Source organism: Carcharhinus amblyrhynchos, chromosome 6 (assembly GCF_965287045.1).
Source record: "Carcharhinus amblyrhynchos chromosome 6, sCarAmb.v2.hapA, whole genome shotgun sequence".
NCBI lineage: Eukaryota > Metazoa > Chordata > Chondrichthyes > Carcharhiniformes > Carcharhinidae > Carcharhinus > Carcharhinus amblyrhynchos.
In genome coordinates, this window is record NC_137329.1 from 35,099,870 (window position 1) to 35,125,537 (window position 25,668).

Genomic DNA, 25,668 nt, shown 5'->3' on the forward strand with positions numbered 1-25,668 from the left:
TATTTCTTTTCTATAGTCATTTCCAAAAAATGCTTTTGTACCCTCCCCTATAGCTACATTCTTACCCGTTGCAAAAAACTGTAAAATAGTAATATCTCATCAATCTCCTCGCTAATTGCAAATAGCCCACCTGGCTTGTAAAAGCTTAATGAAGGATAAGGGAGTAAATATTGACACAAAATCTGGAGTCCAAAGGTATACTGATACCTAACGGAGAGGCAATAGTCTAGTGGTATTATCACTAGACTATTAATCCAGAAACTCAACTAATGTTCTAGGGACCTGGATTCAAACGCCACCACTGCAGATGGCGGAATTTGAATTCAATTAAAAAATATTTGGAACTAAGAATCTACTGATGACCATGAAATCATTGTTGATTGTCAGAAAAACCCATCTGGTTCACTGATGTCCATTAGGGAAGGAAATCTGCTATCCTTAACCTGTTTGGCCTACATGTGACTCCAGACCCACATCAATTTGGTTGATTCTTAACTGTCCTCTGAAATAGCCAATCAAACCATTCACTTCAAGGGCAACTGGGATTGGGCAATAAATGCTGGCCAGCTAGTGGCACCCATGTCCCGCGAACGAATAAAAAAAATCTCCCATCACCTTTCCAACAATTCCTGCAACCACACATCAGTTGCATTCACAGGAATGCAAAGCACAATGAGATCAAAAGGTGGACCCTGACAATTGGACAGCTCAAGGACTCCATTAATTTTGCCCAGGTTTCCACCCTGGAGAAGGCATTCTGAATTACCCGAACACAGGGTTGACCACCAAGGTACAAACCATCATCGCACAAGCCAGATGGTGGCCAGGCATGTGAGTAAAAGTCCAAACCATTCCTAGATATTGATCTTGTAGCACCCTTTCACATTCACTTTTTTAACCATTCATTCATGTGATGTGAGCATTGATGGTGAAGCCAATATTTATTACCTGATTGCCTCTGAGAAGATGGTGGTAATCCGCATTCTTGAACCACTGGCATCTACATGGTGTAGGTCCATCCACAGTGCTGTTAAGTAAGAGGTTCCAGGATTTTGACCCAACAACAGTGAAGGCGCTGCAGTGGCCATGATACATGCATTAGAGGGGAACTTGCAGATACTGGTTCCATAAATTTGCTTTCCTGTTATTCTAGAGAACAGAGATTGTGGGTTTAAAGCTGTTGTTGAAGAAGCCTTGTAAAGTTGTTATGGTGCAGACTGTAGATAGTACACACTGTGCCATTGTGTGGTGGTGGTGGTGAAGTGAGTGAGTGAATGTTTAAGGTGGTGGATAGAATGCCAATCAAATAACCTCTTTGTCCTGGATTGTGTCAACTTTCTTGAGTGTTGTTGGAACAAGAACTCATCCAGCAAGTGGGAAGTATTCTGTTACACTACTGACTTGTGCCTTGTAGACGGTGGATAGACTTTGGGATGTCAGGAGGTGAATTACTCGCCGCATAATTCCTAATCTCTGACTGCCTCTGAGCTGATAGTATTCCTATGGCTGGTCCAGTTAAGTTTCTGGACGATCGTAAGCCTGAGGGTGTTGTTAATGGGGTTTTCAGCAATTGTAATGCTGTTAACTGCCAAGGGAAAATAGTTAGATTCAGTCTTGTTGGAATTGGTCACTACCTGACAGTTGTGTGGTGTGAATGTTACTTGCCACTTTTCAGCCCAAGTGGCTAGGTCTTGCATGAAGGCTGCTTCAGTTTCTGATTGATTGCGAATGCAATCCATCAGCAGATATCCACATTCTGTCCTCATGGTGGAGAGAAGTTATTAATGAAGCAGCTGAAGATTGGTGGACTGAGGACATTACCTTGAGGAACTCCTTCAGCAAAGTCTTTGGCTGTGATCACTGGCCTCCAACAACCACAACTGTCTTTCTTTGTTCTCGGTATGACTCCAACCAGTGTAGAGCTTTGCCCCAATTCCCATCAGCTTCAATCTTGCTGCGCTGTTGTCAAGGATAGTCACTCACTTACCCTTCTGTCCATATCTGGACACAGCTTGCAAAGAGATCCGGAGCCAAAAGGGGTTGGGGCAGATCCCAAACAGAGGACTGATGAACAGATTATTGCTGACTTAGTGCCGTTTGAAAGGACTATCAACAGCACCTTCCATCACTTTGCTAAAGACTGAAGTTAGACTGAAGGGGCAGTAATAGACCAGGTTGGATTTCTCCTGCTTTTAATGAACAGGACATAACTTTCCACATTGTCATGAAGATGTCAATGTTATAGTTATATTGTTGCGTGCCAGGTTCAAGCCTGGTTAGTTCTGGAGCATGTCTTGAACAAAGTAGATATTATTTGCTATCTCCTGCCTTCAGCCCTTTCTTAATATCACATGGAATGAATTGAACTGTTCAAAGACTGGCAAGAATGATGGGGACATCAGGAGGAAGCCAAGATGGATGACCTATTTGACATTTCTGCTTGAAAATGGTTGCAAAAGCTTCAGTTTTGTCTTTTTCACTGACATGCAGGGCTTTCCCAGCATTGAGAATGGGGGTTTGTACAGCTCCTCCTTCTCCATCCGGTTGTCTAACTATCCACCATCATTCACAACTGGATGTAGCGCTCTGATCCGATCTACTGGTTGTGGGATTGCTTAGTTCTGTCTATCGCATGCAACTTTCAGTGTTTAGCCCCAAGTTATAGCTCCTCCAGGTTGACATCTTATTTTTAGGTATGCCTGGTGCTGCTCCTGGCATTCCTTTCTGCAATCTTCATTGAGTCAGGGTTGATCCCTTGGCTTGATAGTAATGGTAGAATGTGAGGTATGTGGGCCACGAGGTTACAGATTGTGGTTAAGTACAATTCTGCTGTGGCTAATGGCCCATAGTATATCATTGCTGCCCAGTTTTAACTGCGTAGCTCTGTTCAAAATCTACTTCATTTAGCAAGGCGATTGTGCCACACAACATGATGGCGGATATCCTCAATGTGAAGATGGCACCAGGATTATGCAGTGGTCACTTCTGCCAATATCGTCATGAACAGATACACCTGTAGCAGGTGGATTAGTGAGTACAAGGGCAACTCTGTTTTTTCCCTCTTGCTACTTCTCTCAGCACCTGCCTCAAACCAGCCTCTCAGTTATGTCTTCAGGACTTGGCCAGCTCAATCAGTAGTGGTGCTACTGAGCAACTCCTAGTGATGAAGTCCTCCACCAAGAGCACATTCTGTGCCCCAGATGCCCTCAGTATCTCTTCCAAACAGTGCACAACAGAGCTGAGCTGATTCATCAGCTGAGGAGTGGCAGTGGGTGGTAAGCAGCAAAAGATTTCCTTGTCCGTGTTTGACCTGATCCATGAGACTTTACGGAGTCTGCAGTCAATGTCGAGCACTCCCAAGGCAACTTCCCCCCAATTGTATACCGCTGTCCTGCCAGTGGGACAGGACGTACCCAGGGATGGTGACGGTGGCGTCTGGGACATTGCAAGGTATGGTTTGATCCGATGACTATAACTATGTTGGGATGTTGCTTTCCAAGTGTGTGGGACAGTTCTCCTAATTTTGGTAAAAATCACCAGATGCTGTTAGGAGAACTTTGCAGAATTCACTGAACAGGGTATCACTTTCTCAATTTTGGTGTCTAGATTGATGCTGGGTAGCCCATCTGGTTTTATGATTATTCAAATTTTCTATAGTCTTTTGGTACAACTGAATGGCTTGTTTGGTTATTACAGAAGACATTTAAGAATCAACCACATTGTTGTGGGTCTGGAGTCACATGCTGTCTTTTTTCTGGATGCATCATTGTAATTTTATCACAGGCCTCCCTTTTAAGTTTCAGTGCGGTTTTAACCTATGCAGTTCTGTTCTTTAGTGTACCCCTTTTTGCCATACATACACATATTATTTTGTACTCAATCCATCTTATATTTGAGGATTTCAGTTGAATTGTTTTTGCCCATAATTTGGACCATGTTTCTTTTTATTTCATTGAAATGTTTCAATTTTCCAATCGCAATTTCCCAGTTGTTTCCCCACTTTATTTCCCAGATACAAATAAAATAACGCTTTTTCTTTGCAGGACTCAAAGCATTTGATCAAGGAAGTAGTGCTGAATGCATCTTAAATAGTATTTGCTCATTCCGTACAAAGCTTGTTCCAGTCTATGTGGGATAGTTAAAATCTCCTGGGCTTCTTGCCTATCCCTCTGAACTGTCTGCAAATCCTTCCTCCACCTCATCCCCACTATCCGGTAGTTCAAAAATTAAATACATTCTTTCCCATTTCTTAATGCTATCCTTATGGATTTTAATGCAACCCACTGCGTATGATTTTCCTTTAAGCAGCATGACAGAATCCTTCACATACACTGGGCCTTTCCCTCATCCCCATCTGTCTTAATAATGTTGTAGCCAAGAATTTTCCACTCCTTGTTCTGTTCAAATCTAACCTTCATTATAACTAGTATTTATGACCGTGAAAAACCCATAACTGCCCTCTGAAATGATCTTGCAAGCAACTAGGGATGAGCAGTAAATGCTGGCCAGCCAGCGATGCCCATGTCCTACAAGTGAATTTGAAAAAAATCACATCCTTCCATCATTGTTAATTTTTCAACTTTATTCTGAATGCTTTGTGCACTTAATACTGATTCCAATTTCTGAAAGGTTGATCTCTCTCTTCCCTAGGATTTGCATTTAAATTTCTGATATCTATTACCACAACTTCAGTGTTTTTAAATCTCTGACTACCTCAAGCCATCTTTCCGTTTTTCTTCTGATAACTGATATCAACTGTGCGAAGATGTTAAGTATTCAACTTGGATTATAACTTGTGACCATTCAACCCTCCTGGACTATGATATTAAATCTGGAAACTAGGAATGGAAGCATGGTCCGTTGGTTGGAAGTGTTAGATACAAGAAGATTTGTGAGTGGTTTCATTGTACATAAGTATAAAACAAAATTTGTTTTTGAAACTTCCCAAACTAGCTGTTATGTTAAATAATGTGGTTGACAGAAAGCTGCCTTGCCTCCATTCTTGATGTTCCAATTTAGCCCCTCCCTGCACATCATGATCCTATAACAGAGAATAAGAGCCAAATCTAAAACAATTAATCTAGATTGCTTGTACGAGCGTTTTAGATTAACTGAGACACAGATTTGGTTCAATTCAGATTTGTTACATTCGTCCCTTTAAAGAAAAGGCCAGTGAGCATATGCAGACCGGCCGTTGGTTCTTGGCATAATACTGTACACACTTCTGTGCATGTTCAGTAAGCCATTGTGGTTCAGCAAAATATAAAAGGGGTGGCATAGTGGCACAATGGTTAGCATTGCTGCTTCACAGTTCCAAGGATCTGGGTTCGATTCCCTGTTTTGGTGACTGTGTGTGTGGAGTTTGCACATTCTCACCATGTCTGTGTGGGTTTCCTCCGGATGCATAGGTTAGAGGGATTAGTGGTGTAAATATTTGGGGTTATGGGGTTAGGGCCTGGGTGGGATTGTTGTCAGTGCAGACTCAATGGGCTGAACAGCCTCCTTCTGCACTGTAGAGTTTCTATGATTCTATGAAAACTCTGCAGTGAGAAAGAAAGTAACTTGAGTTAATGTTAAAAGGGGCACTGTTTTCATTGTAAGAGTGTTCGAGAAAACTGCTTTTGAAAGTGGGACTGGTGAGGCGGAGGAGCGAGGTGCCATGTTTTTTTAACAATAATTTTATCTGCATTTTGCTTCTATACAAGACAAAAATGTGTCTAAGAAGCATTTGTTCTCTTTAACTGTTGGTCAACTTTAACCTCCCATGGAATGTGAGTGAAAGTTAAGACACAGCCTTGCATGGTGGGAATGCATTCGCTGAGTGGAAGACAGGTGAGATCTGTAAGTGAGCCTAAAGCAGACTGGAGAATACTGGGCACGGCCAGCATTTCTTATACAGCAATACGTGATTCAGTTTGGCTAAAAAAATAAAGGAAACATACGGCTTATTTATGATTTATTTACTGGCTAGATCGGTAACCATCACAAACTTGATAACATGAGGGTAAACCTATGACTGAATCCTTCACAGACTCCAAAAGACTGTCAGCTGAGAGGCACGTGTAAATCCAAAATCAATCATTAAATAAATTTGAACTTTTGACCAAATTCAAACACACTGAGGATGGGGAGATATTAACCTGGAGCAGGTTTTGCACAGGTGGGGCCAAGGTCAGTCCTTCACCCCGTCCCTGTGCCATCAATTCCTTTTATATTCCAGTGTCTGGGCTCCATGCCACCTAGTTAAGGTCGTGATGGGGGAAAGCAAATGGTAAGATTTCGAAGAGTGCGGTGACGTGGCTCTTCGGGGGGGGAAGCAGTGGAGAGGGAGGGTGGATATTTTCGAGGCCATGTGATTAGCGAGAATCCTATGGATCACCTCGGCAGGAAGCTGAGTCAATTGGCAGGGTGTCATGTATCACAGGAGGGACTCGCAGTTGGAGCCAGGGAGTTGAGCAATCGCATTGGTAATCTAGTCTGACCTTGCTGTATACATATATTTGTTGGCAATAGAGCCTTTTTTTTTGTTAAAGCCGCATCAAGTGATCGTTAAGTGACGTTAAGTGACATTTAACGTCAAGTGACGTTAACGGTGGGCCATCCTACTCCAGCTGGGCAGAGTGGTTTAAAATTACTATCATGTTCTGCCTCACATGCAGCCTAAACTACTTAACCACCGCATATTTACCTAAAAGATTGAAACAGATAGTTTTTAGATAGTTTTTATAAAAAACAGACCAGCTGCTTTTTAGCTTGCCTCTTGTTTCTACTTAGTTTATAGGCAAGGGAATAGAAGAATTGTGCAGCGTACTTCAGAAGTACCCTGCACAATTCTCCTATTCTCTCAGTCTATCTACAAAAGCCAGCAGCTACAGTTGGTCAGCAGTTGCTTGGGTTGATAAGTGGCAAGTACATTCATGCCACAAGCATATCAGACAGTGACCATCTCTAGCTACAGAGAATCTAACCCTTTTGATGTTCAACAACATCACCATCATTAAATTCCCATAATGGGAGATTCCACTGACTGGAACTGCACTGGACTAGCCACATAAATACTGTGGAGCAGTCCAGAGGCTGGGAATTCTGTGACGAGTAATTCATCCCCCGACTCCTCAAAGTCTGCTGACCATCTGGTCTGCAGTGGACCAAGGCAGCGGTGGCTCACCACTATCTCATGTGATGTAGCCAGCAACACCCACATCCTGTAAAAGAATAAAAATCTGCATGGCACAAATCAGAACTCCATTTGCTTAGATGACTGCAGTTTTAGCAACACTCAAGAAGCTCAACATATTCCAGGACAAAGCTGCCCACTTGATCAGTATTCCCATCCACCACTGACGTACAACAACAGCGGTGTGCACCATCTACAATATGCACTGTAACAACTCACCAAGGCTCTTTTGGCAACACCATCAAAATCCATGACTTCTACCATCTAGAAGGAAAAGGGCACCAGATACAAAGAAACACTACCACCTGGAAGTTTCCCTCCAAGCCACAGACTGTCCTCACTTGGAAATACATTACTTGCCTTTGCTATCTCTGAGTCAAAATCCTGGAACATGGTCCCTAGCACATGAATATACCTATACCACAAGGACTGCAGGGGTTCAAAAAGGTGGCTCACCACCATCTTCTCAAGGGTAATAAACAATGACGATACAGAGTAAAGGAAAGAGATAGAGAATCTGGTGAACTGGTGTGATGACAATAAGCTCTCCTTCAATGAAAACAAAATGGAGATATCAACTTCAGGAAGCGTAGTGGAGGACATGCTCCCATTTACATCAATGAGGATGAAGATAAATGGTCGGGAACTTCAAATTTCTAGGTATCCAGATCACCAACAGCCTGTCCTGGTCCCACCATGCCGACACTATAGTTAACAAAGCCCACCAACGTCTCCACTTTCTCACGATGTTAAGGAAATTTGACACGTCCTCTCCGACTCTCTCAAACTTTTACAGGTGCACCATAGAAAGCATTCTTTCTGGCTGCATCACAGCTTGGTACGACTCCTGCTGTCCAAGACTGCAAAAACATACAAAGGGTCGTTAATGGTGCCCAGTCCATCATGCAAACCAGCTTCCCTCCCATTGACTCTGTCTACATCTCCAGCTGCCTCAGAAAGCAGCCAGCATAATCACGGATCCATGCACCCAGGAAATACGCTCTTCCACCTTCTTCTGTCGAGAAAGGGATACAAAAAGTCTAGGACGTGTACCAACTGACTCAAGAACAGCTTCTTCCTTGCTGCCATCAGACTTTTGAATGGACCTACCTCATTAAGTTGATCTTTCTCTACACTTTAGCTATGACTGTAACACTATATTCTGCAATCTCCCCTTTCCTTCCCCACGTATGGTATGCTTTGTCTGTATAGCATGCAAGAAACAATACTTTTCACTGTAAGTTAATACATGTGACAATAATAAAATAGAAATAATGGCCTTGCCAGCAATCTACCCTACCCAGGGCTGAATAATTTTTAAAAAGCGACAGCAATGTTCACGTACAGACTAAACGTAACTAGATAATTGAAGACTATGAGATTCCCTCATTTCAAAGTCTGGACTGAACCATTAATGCAGAGTTTAAGAATACACACCTGTCAAGCAGGTGCCCATTCCCATTCGGAAAGTTTTGATTAATTTACAGTGATAAGTTAAACAAAAGGACAAAGATGGAAAACCTGATGTAAGGCAGACATTTCCTGTTTCAAAAATAGCAGAATTACCTTAAGTCAGCAAAAAATAAATTGGAAATGTCATAAAAGCACTTTTTAATGGCATTATTAACCTGCAAACTAGCACCAGTTTGTTGTCAAGAGAATTAGGCAAGAGCTGGTTCTTTAACTTTACTGTGAGACATAAAAGTAAAGTAAAGAAACAAAGAGGTCGATAAGGCCAGACAAAAGGACCTCCTCCATCTCCATCCTTCCATGTGGGAGTGAAACCTGCAGCCAGCCTGCAGCTGAGGTAGAAATGCCTCCGCAAGCCCTGACTGCATTTGCTTTCAATTAGTTCCAGGTGTTTCTACTGGGCACAGGGAACAGTGAAGGCTGACAGCAGCATCTACCACTCACAACACCAAACAACAGCAAACCAATCACAACCACACTTCATTGTTTGGCCGTAGACAAAGGCACACTGTATAGAGAGTGACGGAGTGCCCTGCTTGCCCTAGCCCAGGGATGCAGAGAAGGAAAATGGTCGAGAATATCAATGAACTGAGCAATAATCCACATGCAAATTGGAAAGCTGGAGGGAGACAGCAAAACAAGGCTGTCTTTTTACACTTGCTTTAATCAAAAGATTCAGAGACCCAGTCTGGGTGTGACAGAGCTAAATTAAAAAAGTACAAGAACAGTATTAAGACATTTAGAATTGCAGAGATTTACAACCTTTTAGGATAACTTTTTAAAAATAAAGCCAAGCACAACGTGATCACATTTTCATAGGGAAAAAAACACTTTTAAAACTCTTATAAAAGCTAGTCCTGCAGCAAATAGCCAAATATGGTTACATTTGCATTTAGTTAATATTAAATTTTTTTCTCAGCATTTGTCTAATAGAATCCAACTGTTCATTTCAGCATGACATCAGCTCACAGTGTTGGATATGCCTGTGTACTGATGAAAACAAGGGGCCCTCCAGAATGCTGAAAAGTCAGCTTTCACCAAGGTGCCCACACAGTAAGTAAGCAGAGTTGTGCTGTTATTACCTGCAACACGCAGTGCCTTCCTCTCCCCTCCATTCCGGTGTCTATTTCCCAGACAAGCCTCCCTATTAGCTGAACTGCTGCTAACAGTAGTTTTGGACTCGGATACCCACCGGGGCTTCCCACAACTGACTCACATGACCTTCACAGCACACTTCCAGCTAACAGGATTGCAGAATGCTGACAGGCTGGGCTGGGTCGGCATGGCAACTGTTGTCCCTGCTTGCAATTCTGGGAAGGTTCCATGAAACAGCGTATGCCTTTTGATTAAAAAAAAGTTTTGCAAGAGCTGTGCTCCACCTCCCTCTCTGAGGCAGCATTAACTTACAAACCAGTCTCCCCTCCAAGTGACACATCTCAAGCCATCACGTTCACTTTTTGTCGCGTGTAGACAGAAGCAGTAAAGCATTGCCAGCACTCTGTTCATGGGATACGGGATGAAGTATATCACCTCAGCTAGGTTACCTTGTCTTGGATTAGTATCAACACACAAGCTTTCCCTTTATGTGATGAAATCAGATGAATAATGCTATTGTGTTGCAAGTATTTACAGACATGCCTAGTACCCACCCAAAACATGTTCAATGCGTTTCTTTCTTTGCTTCGCCAAATTTTGAGTGTTTGGTTCCAGGCATTTTCATCTCCTTATTAAAATTGATCTGATAAACCATTTATAATGCTCCCTCGTTTCCTTTGGTGATTGTTTTGATGTGGTTACTAGGGTGAAGGATGACAGCATCAATAAGTATGGCACTTTCTATTTTGTGTTTGCACCTAAGACTAACATTAAATCTGCCCAGGTCAGATACAATACAGGAGTTAAGTTTTAGTTTAGTTATTACTTGCAAATAGGCTTACCTTAGCACTGCAATGAAGTTATTGTGAAAATCCCCGAGTTGCCACACTCCAGCGCCTATTCAGCCACACTGAGGGAGAATCTAGCATGGCCAATGTGGCTAACCAGCACGTCTTTCGGACTGTTGGAGGAAACTGGAGCATCCAGATGAAACCCACGCAGACACAGGGAGAACGTGCAAACTCCACACAGACAGTGACCCAAGCCGGGAGTCGAACCCGGATCCCTGGCACTGTGAGGCAGCAGTGCTAACCACTGTATAGATTACTTCAGCTATTTATTTATGTGATTCTTGAGTTTGCCTGGTTACAATATTCTTTTAAGTAAATAATATAAATGCAGAAAGTTTACTATTCTTTAGTGTTCAGCCTGCATTAGTGGCATTTTATCAGCGGCAGGGTCGTTCACTGAGTTCCTAATTTTTTGTCCTTCTTTAGTACACATAATTTTTTAATACTACACTGTACATAATTGAATCACAGGAATGTTACTGCACAGAAGGATGCCATTCAGCCCATCATGTCTGCACCAGCTCCCTGAATGAGCAATTCACCTAGTTCCATTCTCCCCACAACCCTGCGCACAACCCTGATTTCTTTTCAGGTAACCATCTAGTTCCCTTATGAGTGCTTCAGTTGAACCTATCTCCACCACACTCTCAGGCAAAGCATTCCAGACCGCATGCTGCGCGAAAAGCTTTTTCCTCAAATCACTATTGCTTCTTTGACCAATTACTTTAAATCTGTGCCGTCATATTCTCAATCCTTTCTGGAACAGGAATAGTTTCTCTCTACATATTTTGTCTAGATTTTGAGTATTTTTATCAAATCTCCTTGCAGCCTTCTTTTCTCTCAGGAAAACAGTCCAAGCTTCTCCAAACAAACTTTATAACTGAAGTTCCTCATCCCTGGAACCACTCTGGTAAAATGTTTCTGCACTCTCTCCAATACCTTCATATCCTTCCTAAAGTGCAGAGCTAAGAATTGGATACAATATTCAAGTTTAGGCCGGACTAAATGTGTAGTCGTCCATTTTGGCAGAACCAACGGGATGAACGAGTACACTATCAAGGGCAGAAGTCTGAGTAGTGTTGAGGAGCAGAAGGATCTTGGGGTCCGGGTCCACAGGACTCTTAAATCGGCCTCGCAGGTGGAGGAGGTGGTCAAGAAGGCGTATGGTGTACTGGCCTTCATTAATCGAGGGATTGAGTTTAGGAGTCGGGAGGTAATGCTGGAACTTTATAAGACCCTTGTCAGGCCTCATTTGGAGTATTGTGCGCAGTTCTGGTCGCCTCACTATAGGAAGGATGTAGAAGCTATTGAAAGGGTGCAGAGGAGATTTACAAGGATGTTGCCTGGACTGGGAGGCATGCCTTATGAAGTTAGGTTGAGGGAGCTGGGACTCTTTTCCCTGGAGAGACGAAGGTTGAGAGGCGACCTGATAGAAGTTTACAAAATGTTGAGAGGAATAGATAGGGTGGACTCTCAGAGGCTTTTTCCCCGGTTTGAAATGGTCGCTACGAGAGGACACAGATTTAAGGTGCGGGGAGGGAGGTTCAGAAGTGATGTTAGGGGTAAGTTTTTCACTCAGAGGGTGGTGAGTGAATGGAATCGGCTGCCGTCAGTGGTGGTGGAGGCGAACTCGCTGGGGTCTTTTAAAAGACTTCTGGATGAGTATATGGGGTTTAATGAGATTGAGGGTTATAGATAGGTCTGTAGGTTGGTAGGTGATGATGTGATCGGCGCAACTTGTGGGCCGAAGGGCCTGTTTGTGCTGTAGTGTTCTATGTTCTATGTTCTATATTGACTTATACAAGTTCACCATAACCTCTTTGCTCTGGAACTCCATGTCCCTATTAATAAAGTAAAAAGTCTGACAACACCAGACTTTTTACTGTGTTTACGCCAGTCCAACGCCGGCATACCCACATCATGCCTATTAATAAAGCCCAGGAGTGGAATTTTCCAAATTGTCTTCTACCTGTTGCCTCCAGCAGGTAAAGCAGAGGGCAGCCTGCCAGATGCCTTGTCGGGCTTTTCCACCATGTTTTTAAACACCTTGGAAAAAAAAGCGAAGGGAAAGGTGTCACCCACAAGCAATCTTGGCTCCTGAAAGATCATGACGCCCCAATCTGAAGAAATTAAAAATAGAAAAAGGAACCCCCACCCCCTGCCGCCATGGACGTGGAAACCCCCCCACTCCCATGGAACCCACTGATGCTTCTCTGACACAGCCCTGGCACTGGTAACTGGCACAACTGGGCACTGACCCCTGGCACTGTCCAGACACTGTCCCAACACTATTCCCTGGTATTTCTTCCTGGTGGTGCCCCCTGGTGGTGCTGTTTGTCACTGCCCTGAAACTGCCAGAAGGCAGTGTCCAAACACCAATGGGCAATGCCAGGATGCAGTGTCAGGGGGCAGTTCCAGAGGACAGTACCAGAGGACAATGCCTGGGCACTGTCATGGCACTGCCTGGGCGTTACCCTCTCCTCCCGGGGGGGCTGTAATTTCCTATGCACTCTGGCAAGATCTGTTTGTCAGTTCCCCATTCTTCAAAGCCGATTATGAACTCGCCAACGTGATGGGGGTTGCGGTGATGGAGGAATTCTCTACGTGGGAGGATGATCCAGCAGGAAGGCTGCTATGTACATGTTAGTGCATTCAAATGGAGCTCACATCAATGTATGGCAGGAACTCCGTTACATCCCTGTCAGGGGGCAAAAACAAAAAAGACTGGGGAAATTCTATTGGCGTGAAAAATGCTTTGGAAACCTCCCCCCCCCCCCACATCCTTGATCCTCCGCCCCCTCCACCATTCCCACCTGCCAAAAACGGGCAGAAAATCCCTTCTTGCTCCCTTAGGATACTATCTGCCTATCATCTGTCCTCTCATCCTGTCCTGCCTGCCACCATTAATGACTCACAAGCATATAGACCCAGGTCCTTCAATCCTGCACCCCCAAGTTGTACACCCTATTTTATACTGCCTCTCAATGTCCTTTTTTCACCAAACTGAATTACTTCACATTTCTCCCCATTGAACTTTGTCCCCATTTTGTATCACCCATAAAGAATCCTCTATACACCAAGGTCAAGGTCATTAATATATGTCAGGAAAGGCAAAGGTCCCAACACCGACCCCTAAAGGACTCCACTACAAACCTTCCTCCAGCCTGAAAATCATCCATTAGCCATTACTCACTGTGTTCCATCACTTAGCCAATTTTGTGTCCACATGGCTACTGTCCCTTTTACTCTATAAACGATACCTTTGCTTACAAGTCTATTGTGCAGCATCCTACCAAACACTTTTTGACTTCGATAGTCACTTTGTAGTAAAGCTGAAAAGTTATTGCTCAGTACATCCTACCTCCAGCCATCAACAGCTCAGAGGTTCAGCCATTGTGGCAATATTCCTTGACTTTCTGTAAGCTTGTTCACCCTTACAAAGGAAAAAATATTTCTCAGAATTAACAAAAGGGGAAAACTCTAAGATAAATACAAAAATAATTAAACTGAAGCCTAGAAATAAACTCTTTTACACGGATGGCGATCAGAATATGGAATTTTCTGCCACAAACTAGTGGTGAATTCTTTTAAAAGGAAGTTGGATTTTTCCTCGAAATAGAAATATTAAAAGGTATGGGATTGGGTGACTGGGACTAGAGTGAGTTGCTTATTTCTGAAGTGATGGTCTATTTCTGTGCTGTTACATACGCAAGAATTGAAACACTTTAAAAATGGGAAAAATTCAAATATTGTATGACTCATTGAACTTACTTTTTTTGTATCCTGTGCATTCAAACATACGATAATGCTGAGATTCACCTTATTCAGATATTTTTCTCAGAATGTTACTCATTGGGGCTACTAATAAAAGCCGGAGTCACACTCTAATGCTCCCACACTTGAGCTATCTCGCCACACACTCCCTGTGAACACTGCTCCCAACTGAGTATAAGATTAACTTTCTACTTCAGAGCGTCTTCTGATGTTGCAAACAATGTCAGAACCAACAATGAATTATGCAGCATCTTTAACTGGTAAATGTCCAAAGACACTTCACATGGACATTATCAAACATACAGCATGGTGGCACAGTGGTCAGCACTGCTATCTCACGGCCCCAGGGACCCAGATTCAATTCTGGTCTCGTGTCACCATCTGTGTGGAGTTTACACATTCTCCCCATGTCTTTCCTCCAGATTTCGTCTGGATGCTCCAGTTTCCTCCCACAGTCCAAAGATGTGCGAGTTAGATTGATTAGCCATGCTAAATTGACCCTACTGTCAGGGGGATAAGCAGCGTAATTATGTGGGGTTACAGGAGTAGGGCCTGGTGGGATTGTGGTCAGTGCAGACTCCATGGGCCAAATGGCTTTCTTCAGCACTGTAGGGATTCTATTCCATTCTAGAAGTGACACTGAGGCAAATAATGAGGTATTAAGGCAGATTCTTTCATGGCATGTGAGCATTCAGGGAAGGCCAGCAACTGTTGCTCATTCATACTTCCCTTGAACTGAATGGCTTGCTGGGCCATTTAAAAGGGTAGTTGAGTAAACCGCATTGCTGTGGGTATGAGGCAGACCTGGTAAGGACAGTAGATTTATTTCACTAAAAGACATTAGTGAATCAGATTGGGTTTTTACAAGAATCAATGATAGCTTCATGGTCACCATTACTGAAACTACCTTTATATTCCAGGACTCAAATGACTAAAAGCTTGGTCAAAGAGTAACTGGAAGGAGGAAAGATAGGTCAAGAGGTGGACAGGTTTAAAGAGGGTACTTCAGATCATAAAGCCTTGGCAGCTGAAAACATGGTACCATATCCTAAATTCTATCCTCCACAAATGTGGCAGTTTCTATTCCTCTTAGCACCCACCCTGTATGCTATAATTCATTTTTGAGATGGGAGCATTGTTGCAAAGGCCAGTACTTGTTGCCCATCCATAACTGCCCCTCAGAAAGAGGTGGTGAGCCATCTTCTTGAACTGCTGCAGTCCATCAAGTGCAGGTACACCCATTGCTGTTTGGAAAAGAACTCCAGATCTTTGACCCAGCAACAGTAAAGGAATGGTGATATATTTCCATGTCAGGATGTGTAGCATGAAGGGATACTTGCAGATGATAGTGTTTCCATGCATCTGCTGCCCTTGTCCTTCCAGGTGGTAGAGCTCATGGGTTTGGAAGGTGCTGTCAAAACAGGCTTGGTGAGTTCCTGCAGTGCATTTTGTAGATGGTACATATTAATGCCACAATGCACCAATGATGGAGGAAGTGAATTTAAGGTGATGTGTTAGGTACCCAATCAAGTAGGCTGCTTTGTCCTGGATAGTGTTGCGTTTCTTCAGTGTTGATAAATGAAAGCAGCTTCCCTTAATATTCAATGGCATCACCACTGTCCACCTCCACTGTCAACGTCCTGGGTGTCACCATTGACCAGAAACGGAACTGCATCAGCCATATAAAAGTTATGGCTGTAAGAGCAAGTCAAAGGCTGGGAATTCTGTGGTGAGTAACCCACCCAAGTCTCTCCAGCATTTACAAGAAATAAGTGAGGAGTGTGATGGAATACTCTCCATTTACCTGGATGAGTGCAGCTTCAACAACACTCAAGAAGCACAACACCATCCAGGACAAAGTAGACCACTTGATTAGCACCTCTCATACAAACATCCACTCGCTCCACCATTAACACACAGTGGCAGCAGTGTGTACCATCTACAAGATGCACTGCAGTAACTTACTATGGTTCTCTCAACAGCCTCTTCCAAACTCATGAACTTTATCAACTAGGAAGACAAGGCCAGCAAATTCACGGGAATACCACCACCTGCAAGTTCCCCTTCAAGCTACTCAATGTCCTAAATTGGAATTACATCACTGCTGCTTGGTCAATATCTTGGAACTCCCTCCCTAGCAGTACATGCATCTACACCACACAGCCTGCAGCAGTTCAGGAAGGCAACTCCCCAGCACCTTCTCAAAGGCAATTAGGGATGGTCAATAGATGCTGGGCTAACCATCAACATCCACATCCTATTAAACTTTTTTTTAAATGCACCCAGGTAATTGGGAAGTATTCCATCACTCTCCTGACCTATGTCTTGTAGATAGTGGACAGGTCATGAACCACAAAATTCCCAGCCACTGATCTGTTTTTGTACCCACAGTATTTATATTGCTGACCCAATTCAGTTTCTGGTCAATGGTAACCCCGAGGATGTGAGTAGCAGGAGATTCAGCTTTCAGCTGCTATTGAAACTAGATAGGGGAGGTGGGGGCTGTTTCTAAAGCCTTACTATAATATTAGCCCACCTGGACTGTTCCTCACCATCTGTGGAGGCCTGGAGGGCAATTGGAAAACCCCAGGTGACCTCCTACAGTTGGCCCCTAGAGTATCCATTAACAGGCTCAATTAGCTAAACACTACTTTTGGAATAGCCCTAGGGCAGACTGAAGCAAAATGCTGTGACTGCTCGGTGCCAATGCTGTCCCCCAACATTCCATCCCTTCATTTTGAATCATAACCATTATTAGAATGGCATTATTGACTCATGATCCATTGTTCTCAATTAGTCACCAACACTCTGCAGTGTAAATCACCACTTCCGTTGCTCCAGCATCAGTCAGATATCCTAAGGCACAGATGAAGAAGCAATGATCTGAAATGTTAATGCTGTTTCTCTCTCCGCAGGTGCTGCAAGACCTGCTGAGCATTTCCAGCAGTTTCTATTTTTATTTTAGGTTTCGTGGTGCTTTGTAGCAATTACTTAACTCTTCCCTGGATTGGACCACCAGGGGACCAGCAGCAGATTTCAAAGAGATCTGTTCTGTAAGAAGAGAAGAATACAAGCGAGAAAGTCACTGTGGCACCATTCTCCCGAGAACTAGAACACAATATATAAGTATCTGCTCTCAGTGCTGCACATTTATTTTTCCCTTAACCTTGTGATGTATGTCACAAAAATGTTGACATATTGAAATTCTGAGACAGATTGGGGATTGTGTTGAAGCTACCTAATACTGGCCGGAATTTTCTAGCCGTTCACTCCCCACCACTGCTGCGAGGAGAATTTGGTGCTCAGCCAAATCTCCATGCACTGCAGCCAGACCAGAGAATCCCACTGTTGTGAACAGCCGGAAAATTCTGGTCATTATAATCCACTAATTTTTTTGCTATCGTTTGATACAAAAGGAAATCTTGGTCAAGTTGAGATAATGAGTGGCACGGTGCTTAGCATTGCTACATCACAGTGCCAGGGATCCAGGTTCAATTCTGACCTTGGGTCACTGTCTGTATGGAGTGTGCACATTCTCCCCGTGTCTGCTCCGGTTTCCTCAGTAAAAAGTCTGACAACACCAGGTTTTAGTCCAACCGATTTATTTGATAGTAAAGCTAGTGAGTTTACTATCAAATAAATCGGTTGGACTAAAACCTGGTGTTGTCAGACTTTTTACTGTGTTTATCCCAGTCCAACGCTGGCATATCCACATCATGGTTTCCTCCCACAGTCCAAAGATGTGTGAGCTAGGTTTATTGGCCATGTGAAATTGCCTTTTATGTTAGGGGAACTAACAGGGTAAATATGTGGGATTACAAGGATAGGGCCTGGATGGAATTCTTGTAGATGTAGGTTTGATGGGCCAAATAGCCTCCTTCTGTACTTTAGGGATTCTATGATTCTATGAATAGTAAGTCCAATTACATATTAGTCAAAACTATTTGGTAGGAGGTAAAAACTTTGTAGTTTCTGTCACATTTAAATATTCACTGAGAGTGAAACAAATCAGTTTGGTTTTATGCCAAATACATAATTAAAAATTTGAAAAACAGAGAAACTTCAGCTTCAGAAAGGCGATTCATCACTGTCCAACTGAGAATGCCTACTCCTTGCTTTAACATTCAATTTGCTACTCAAAAGAAAAAATTGATAGCCAAAGGGAGCAAACTGCAGACCAAAGTAATAAAAACAGAAAATGCTGGGTAAACTCAGCAGGTTTGGCAGCATCTATGGAAAGAGGAAGAGGGTTAATATTTCAAGTCCATTGGCCCATTTACAGAACTGAATTTCTTTTTAGTGTTTAGATCCTTCACTGTACATTTTTCTGTGTGAAACATGTGAAGTCAAAATTGAGAATTCAAAGATGAAATGCAATAGGTGGAATTTTCCAGCCCTTCCGCTGGTAGGATCTTCCAGTCATGCTGTCATTGACCCTACAGCAGGTCCCCCGGTGGCAGGATGAACTAGCCATGGAAATTGCCACTGACTTTGGCGGGACAGGAAGATCCCGCCAGCAGCCAATGTGAGCTGCCTCTGCCATGGAAAATCCCACTGCAGTCCAGGAAAATTCCAGGTAGTGAATTTGAGATGGAATAGAACTAAACAATGTTTTGCTTCTCTGAAATGAAGGTAGGTTATTCCATAATTAGACTAGAAGGTGACAGAAGTCAAATAAGGATTTCCTGAAAGTATCTATTCCTGTTACACACAGCTTTATAGAAGTAAAAAAGAATACCTCCAACTTTAAAACCCAGCCTTTGTAAACACCATCTGGGAACTCACTGAAAATATTCAGGCTGAAATAGTATGTGAAGATTTTCAAGCTTTGCATTGCATACTTCATTCATCATTGAAAGGAATGGAATATTTTGGGGAGGACATTGTTGTTTGACATATTCCATCAAATAAAAGATTGATTACGGAATTAGGTTTTAAGAGGCTCAGGAAAGAACTCAGAGAAGTTTAAAGAGGGAATGCCAGAGTTTAGGGCCTATTGCAGCTGAAGACATTGGAGGAGCAATTAAAACCGGGGCTGAGCAGGAGGCCAAGGTGGCAGAGTGACAAAACAGTTGGAGGTGTGAAGGGTGTGAGAAGGGGCCCAGTGGGAGACTGGGGTTGGTTCACTTACCCTGGCTGAGTGAAGTGGATCGTTCATCTTCTTTGACACTGTTGCCTGCCCTCTCCTGGAGTGCACTTGCATTGACTGGCACTGCATCCCAGGCGGAGGTGATGACCCTGCTGGAAAGCTGACTCCTGTGTCCCACCCCTGCTCCACTCCATCCAGCATCTTGGTGAGGGCCTCTTCTGAAAAGCCTGGTTCTGCCTTCTTGCCTGTCATCCCCTGCAGTCATTGTGGAGCAGGCACTGGGGAGCCGTCTATGTGGAGCTGGTGGACCTACGGCTGGAGCAAGGGTCGAGGACATCGTGGCAGGCCTCAACTGCAACCAGCAGGCAGTCCAGGGAGGGGAAGCTGAACTTGGGGGCAGCAGTCTTGTTGGCTTTTGGGGCCACCTCATTGCTGTGCAGCAGTCCTGGGCTGCACAGAGTGATATAGGTGTGTCCAGGTGTGTTTTAAAGATGGCGTCTAGGGTGAGATAGCAGTGAGATCATGGCCTGGTGGGCTAATCCAAGGCCACCTACTAGTGATCCAGTGTGTTTCACGAGTATGCACCTTTAGTTCACTTGGAGGTTTATGATAGGGCACAAAATCCTCTCTTTGCTGCCGGTGGGGAAAACACTGCTTTTCACACACAACACCACACAATGTCAGCTGAAATCCAACTTCACTCACTAGGCAATGGCCTAGTGGTATTATTGCTAGACTATTAATCCAGAAACTCAGCTAATGTTCTGAGGATCCCAGATGGAATCCCGCCATGGCAGATGGTATAATTTGAATTCAACAAAAAAAATCTGGAATTGAGGACCTACTGATGAGTATAAAACCATTGTCAATTGTCAGAATAACGGTAGGAAGGACTATTACTTACGTGGCGAAAAACTGCAGCAGGCGACGGTGCAGAGGGACCTCGGGGTCCTTGTGCATGAGTCGCAAAAACCCAGCCTACAGGTGCAGCAGGTGGTCAGGAAGGCGAATGGGTTGCTGGCCTTCATAGCGAGGGGGATTGAATATAAAAATAGGGAGGTCTTGCTGCAACTGTACAGGGCACTGGTGAGGCTGCAGCTGGAGTACTGTGTGCAGTTTTGGTCGCCGCACTTACGCAAGGATATTTTGGCCTTGGAGGGAGTGCAGAGGAGGTTTACTAGGCTGATACCGGAGTTGAGGGGGTTGAACTATGAGGAGAGGCTGAATAAACTAGGCTTGTACTCGTTAGAGTTTAGAAGAATGAGGGGAAATCTCATTGAGACATATAAGATGATGAATGGGATGGATAGGATAGAGGTGGAGAGGATCTTCCCGCTCAGAAAGGACAGTAGGACTAGAGGGCACAGCCTCAAGATAAAGGGGGGGCGGTTTAGAACGGAGTTGAGGAGGAACTTCTTCACTCAAAGGGTAGTGAATCTCTGGAATTCTCTGCCCATTGAAGCGGCGGAGGCTACCTCGCTGAATATATTTAAGACGCGGGTTGATAGGTTTTTGATAGGCAAGGGGATTAAGGGTTATGGGGAGAGGGCGGGAATGTGGAACTGAGCCACGGCAGATCAGCCATGATCTTATTGAATGGCGGGGCAGGCTCGAGGGGCTAGATGGCCTACTCCTGCTCCTATTTCTTATGTTCTTCTGTTCTTATGAAAAAATCATCTGGTTCTCTGATGTCTTTTAGGGAAGGAAATCTGCTGTCCTTACCTGGTCTGGCCTACGTGTGACTCCAGCGCCACAGCAATGTGACTGACTCTCAACTGCCCTAGGGCAACTAGGGATGGGCAATATATGCTGGCCAGCCAGCGGCGCCCATGTCCCATGAATGAATTTTAAAAAATCTTGGGTTCAATCTCAACTTGCCAACAAATGCTGGGTTAGCTTCATATCAAAGATTGAAAGGAAAAAATATAAAACAGTAACCAAACGCACCTTCAACCCACCCTCTTCTGGTTCGAATGAAAGTGTGGGTGGAGGACCAACCCGTTCGCTGGAAAGCAGTTGGGTCATTTAAATATTATAATGATGCTGTGTGACTTCATCTGAACAGCCATTCTATCCTTAACCACAGGCAGTTTGAGAGAGGTGTGAAGAGCTGAATCCACGAGGTAAGGGCCTTTATTCCACTACTTTTGGGTCAGGGTGAGCAAGAATACTTTCTTCAGGCACAGTAAGCTGCCCATTAACCCCAATTACCTCTCCCTCCTTCCCCTCAATGATCTGTCTGCTCCCCCGGTCCCATTACATCTGCTCCCTTGGCCAACTGTTGGACCCCTAACTCCCATTGGATTGTCACCCCTTTGATCAGGATCCACTGGCCCAGCATCAGGCTCAATCTCCATCCAATCAGCATCAGACTTAACCTCCATCCACTGTATTAGGAGCTCCACCTTCCCCCCACCCCACCACCTCCGAACATCCTACCCCATGATGATTAGTACCCTACGTCCCCCACCCCTCCCCAGTCTATGAATAGAGCAAACCAAACCCTGACCATCATTTAACACCCACATGCAAAATGGATACCCCCACTATTCTATAACCCATCTTCCCCATTTCACAATCCCTCTCACAATGCATGTACCTGCACTTGTTTCTGGCCTTATGTGGTTTCCCCACAAAATTGGCCTCTAACTTTTCAATAAATACCTTCCTGTGGGGATGGGAAAGCCACAAAAATCAATTTAAAGCAGCCTGGCAGTTTAAAAGAATCCATAGAATCCCTATAACATAGGAGGAGGCCATTTGGCACATTGAGTCCACACCAACCACAAATCCCACCTAGGCCCTATCCCCGTAACCCCATATATTTACCCTACTAATCTCCCTGGCACTAAGGGTCAATTTAGCATGGACAATCCACTTAACTGGCACATCTTTGGACTGTGGGAAGAAACCGAATCAATGGAGGAAACCCACGCAGACACAGGGAGAATGTGCAAACTTACCAAGCCAGGGATCAAACCCGGGTCCCTGGCGCTGAGGCAGCAATCCTAACCACTCTGCCACCGTGCCACCTTTCCGTGAGACACTCTTCCTGTTTTCCTAACTTCACGCTACAGCGGCACAGAACACACCACAACACAAAAATTCTGGCCCCTATTCCCATTTAACTTCAAATGTTGCCGCTTCAGTTGTTTAGATGGTTGCCAAACCGTTTGGTAGAGAAAGGAACCAAGCCTCTCAATTCAAGTGCAAACACACTGTGTGATCTGTTCTGATATGTATCCAATTAGTGGCATTTTGAATTTTATCTACCTCTATTTTCTGAGTAGTCAGATTGTTTGTTTTCAAATTGTTGACTTCAGAGTCTTTGAACAGAAAACACTCTATTTAGAATTTCTGAAGCGTGTAAGTTGAGATTGTCTGCAACAATGACACAATAAAACAATAAAAGTACCTGAGGTAAAATGAGTACAAATGCACAAGACAACATAAGTCATCTCACCATCAATGTCGCGCCAAATTTCTTACCTGTTTACAGGTGCCATGCTACAATTATGAGGTTTATAAGATAATTATCATAGAATTGCCACATAGAATCCCTAAGATGCAGAACAAGGCCATTTTGGCTCATTGAGCCTGCACTGATAACAATCCCACCCAACCTCTGCCCCCGTAACCTCACATATTTACCCTATTAATTTCTCTGACACTATGAGGCAATTTAGCCTTCCAAACAACCTAACCTACACATCTTTGGGAGGAAATGGGAGCACCCAGAGGAAACCCACACAGACACAGGGAGAATGTGCAAACTCCACACAGTCAGTCACCCAAGGCTGAAATTGAATCCAGGTCCCTGGCACTGTGAGGCAGCGGGGTTAACCACCGTGCCACTATGTTTTCAGAATGTGGCTTGAAGGTAAAATGAGGGGGGTTAACGCAACCTGTTCTGAAGTCTGCCCAACTGCAAGCCTAGGTAGTTTAATTGTTAGAGATTAAAGGTAGCCCAGGTTGTTTTACTGGAGAAAAGGTGCAAAGTGGTTATGCTTGGAGACAATGGCAGCAACATGTGCACAAACAGTGGAAAGATTGTGAGTCTCCAAAGTCCCAGAAATGTGTCAAGAATTTGAGGTTGTAAGCAGCTGTGTTTTAAACTATCCATTTGAAAACAAAAGATGAAAGGGAATTGGGCTCTCAAGGAGAGCTAATCAGCATTTCTTTCTGGATACATGACTCGTGAATCATGTTCCATTGCAATGGAAATAGTCTTTGAGAGGGGATGGATTTTGAGGATTTCACTGAAAACTCGCAAGCACAATTAGTCTGCCTGGGTCCAGGAGAGAGACAACAGCTTGTGGCTGGAAGTCTCTCTGGTTCATTGTGTCAGGTCAAAGCTGACACTCAGATTGGAACGACCAAATTCCTGAGGAGTTAAACAAAGCTGGGAGTTTGGTTTAGCTTGAGTTAGAGGAAGGATTTTCATGAATACCGTCACCGTTCTGGGATTAGAAGTTACCAGGCTGAGAAAGGAGAAGAACAACATTAATTCTCGGAAGCTAAGAACCAACTGTACTCATTCTAAGAGAACTGATTATCTACTTAAAAGACAGCACATACCTGTGTAGTGTGATTTCTTTCGGTTGTGCTTATGTAAGAAGAGAGTCATTCCATTCTGTGATTCAAAGAATAAATTGCCAACAAAGATAGTGGTTAGTCATGATTCTTTTTAGTCTTTTGTTTTGGTAAAAGACTTAAAATATGAAATCTTGTCATGTGACCCTTTCAGCTATTACTGGAAGTTCGAGTTTCTTTTTAAAAGTCTCAAGAGATTGTAACAAATTGGGGACGTCTGGAATTTTGAATCCACAGACTGAAATGAATACAGGGTATGGTCAAAGTTTAAACAAGAAAAAAATTCACACTAGCTTTGACTCTACTCATTGGAACTTTAACATGGTTATATTTATTACTGAAGTCAAAAGAGAGAATTTTCTAAGAGTATATTGCAAGAGTTAACAAAGGTAAATTTAAGAACAGTGGCAGAAAGGTTACAATTAAGATTAATAGCAGGCTCTAAGAAAGCAGAATTAATTGAGGCGTTCGTTCAACATTTAAATATTCTGGAGGGAAAAGGAATGCTATGCAGCGTGGCATACAGTCCACCCTCTACCTGATCGGTCCATCCCCAGTAGACTCTGCCCCCTCAGGCCCTGTCCCTTGGCATTGCCAGGCTGGCACTACCAGGCAGGCACTGCCCAAGGGGCACACTCCCCCTTGCCCCTGATCTCCCCTGGGGTCTCAATAGCCTCCAGATCTATTGACAAGACCATCACTCTTGGTCCCCTTTGATGGGGGGTCATACGTGGTCCTCGCCGGAGAGAACCTCTCCCGGCAAGGCCACACAGGCAAGTGAGCCCAGACGATTCTGTCCAAGGCTTGCTAATCACATTCAAATTAACACTAAAATAAATTTAAGTAATTTATTCAACCTTGCGCTGGAAATGGGTGCAAGGCTAATCGCATCAGATATCCAGTGCTGGTAAGATCGCAAGAAGTGAGAAATTGGGCGAGAACCTGATTTCTTGGCTCTCTCACAATCTTATCAGCTTGCCCCACCAATTGGCTGGCAGGGCGCAAAGGTAAGATTTCCCCCAGAATCATGCATTTGTGGAATTTGCTACAGAAAAATTATGATAGAGGGTGATGAAGCATGATCAAAATTTTGAAATCCATCGGACATTGTTACTGGAAGATTCCTTTAGAAAATCAGATTCTGCCCCCATCAAGGGATTGAAAAGTATCCAAAATAAGGGAAGCTGCAGTTTTAGCTGATGCTTATGAACTACCCACAAACACAGGGTGGAAGCTCAACAATGTTTGTAAACCCACACAGAAACTGGAGAGATAAACTACTTGACAATGAACAGAATGCTATTTTCCACAGGGGGTCTTGTGATAAACCAATGCCAGTGGGTGTACATCAGAACATAAAAGATATTGGGTGTTTTATATTTGAGGGTGAAGTGACTCCATTTTTGCCAGATACAGGAACCAAAAAGATTCTGAGGGATATGGGGACAGCTCAAAGCTTGATGTTAGCAAAATAAATTAATTTCTCTCCAAAGAGTTCACTAAATAAAAGTGAATCGATACGATAATGCTGAAAAGGTTTACCTGTTCCATTGTGTGGAGCAATTTTAACAGTGCTCTAGTCAGTTGGTGTGTTATTGTGAGAGTGCTGTCCAAAGTGC

The 25,668-nt window shown here is 43.7% G+C and overlaps 1 protein-coding gene across 2 annotated transcripts in view; it reads right to left on the minus strand.

Annotated features, from left to right (window-relative positions):
* The window catches only part of dennd2b (DENN domain containing 2B), a 378,412-nt gene that overhangs the window by 295,968 nt on the left and 56,776 nt on the right, over positions 1-25,668 (minus strand). Inside the window, exon 1 of one of the 2 annotated variants that reach the window (XM_080190196.1) lies at positions 9,730-9,998. The exons of the other annotated variant lie outside the window; for it this stretch is intronic. The gene's annotated coding sequence lies outside the window, so the exon portion shown is untranslated. Of the gene's footprint in view, positions 1-9,729; positions 9,999-25,668 lie in introns of those variants that run through there. 2 annotated transcript variants of the gene reach the window in all.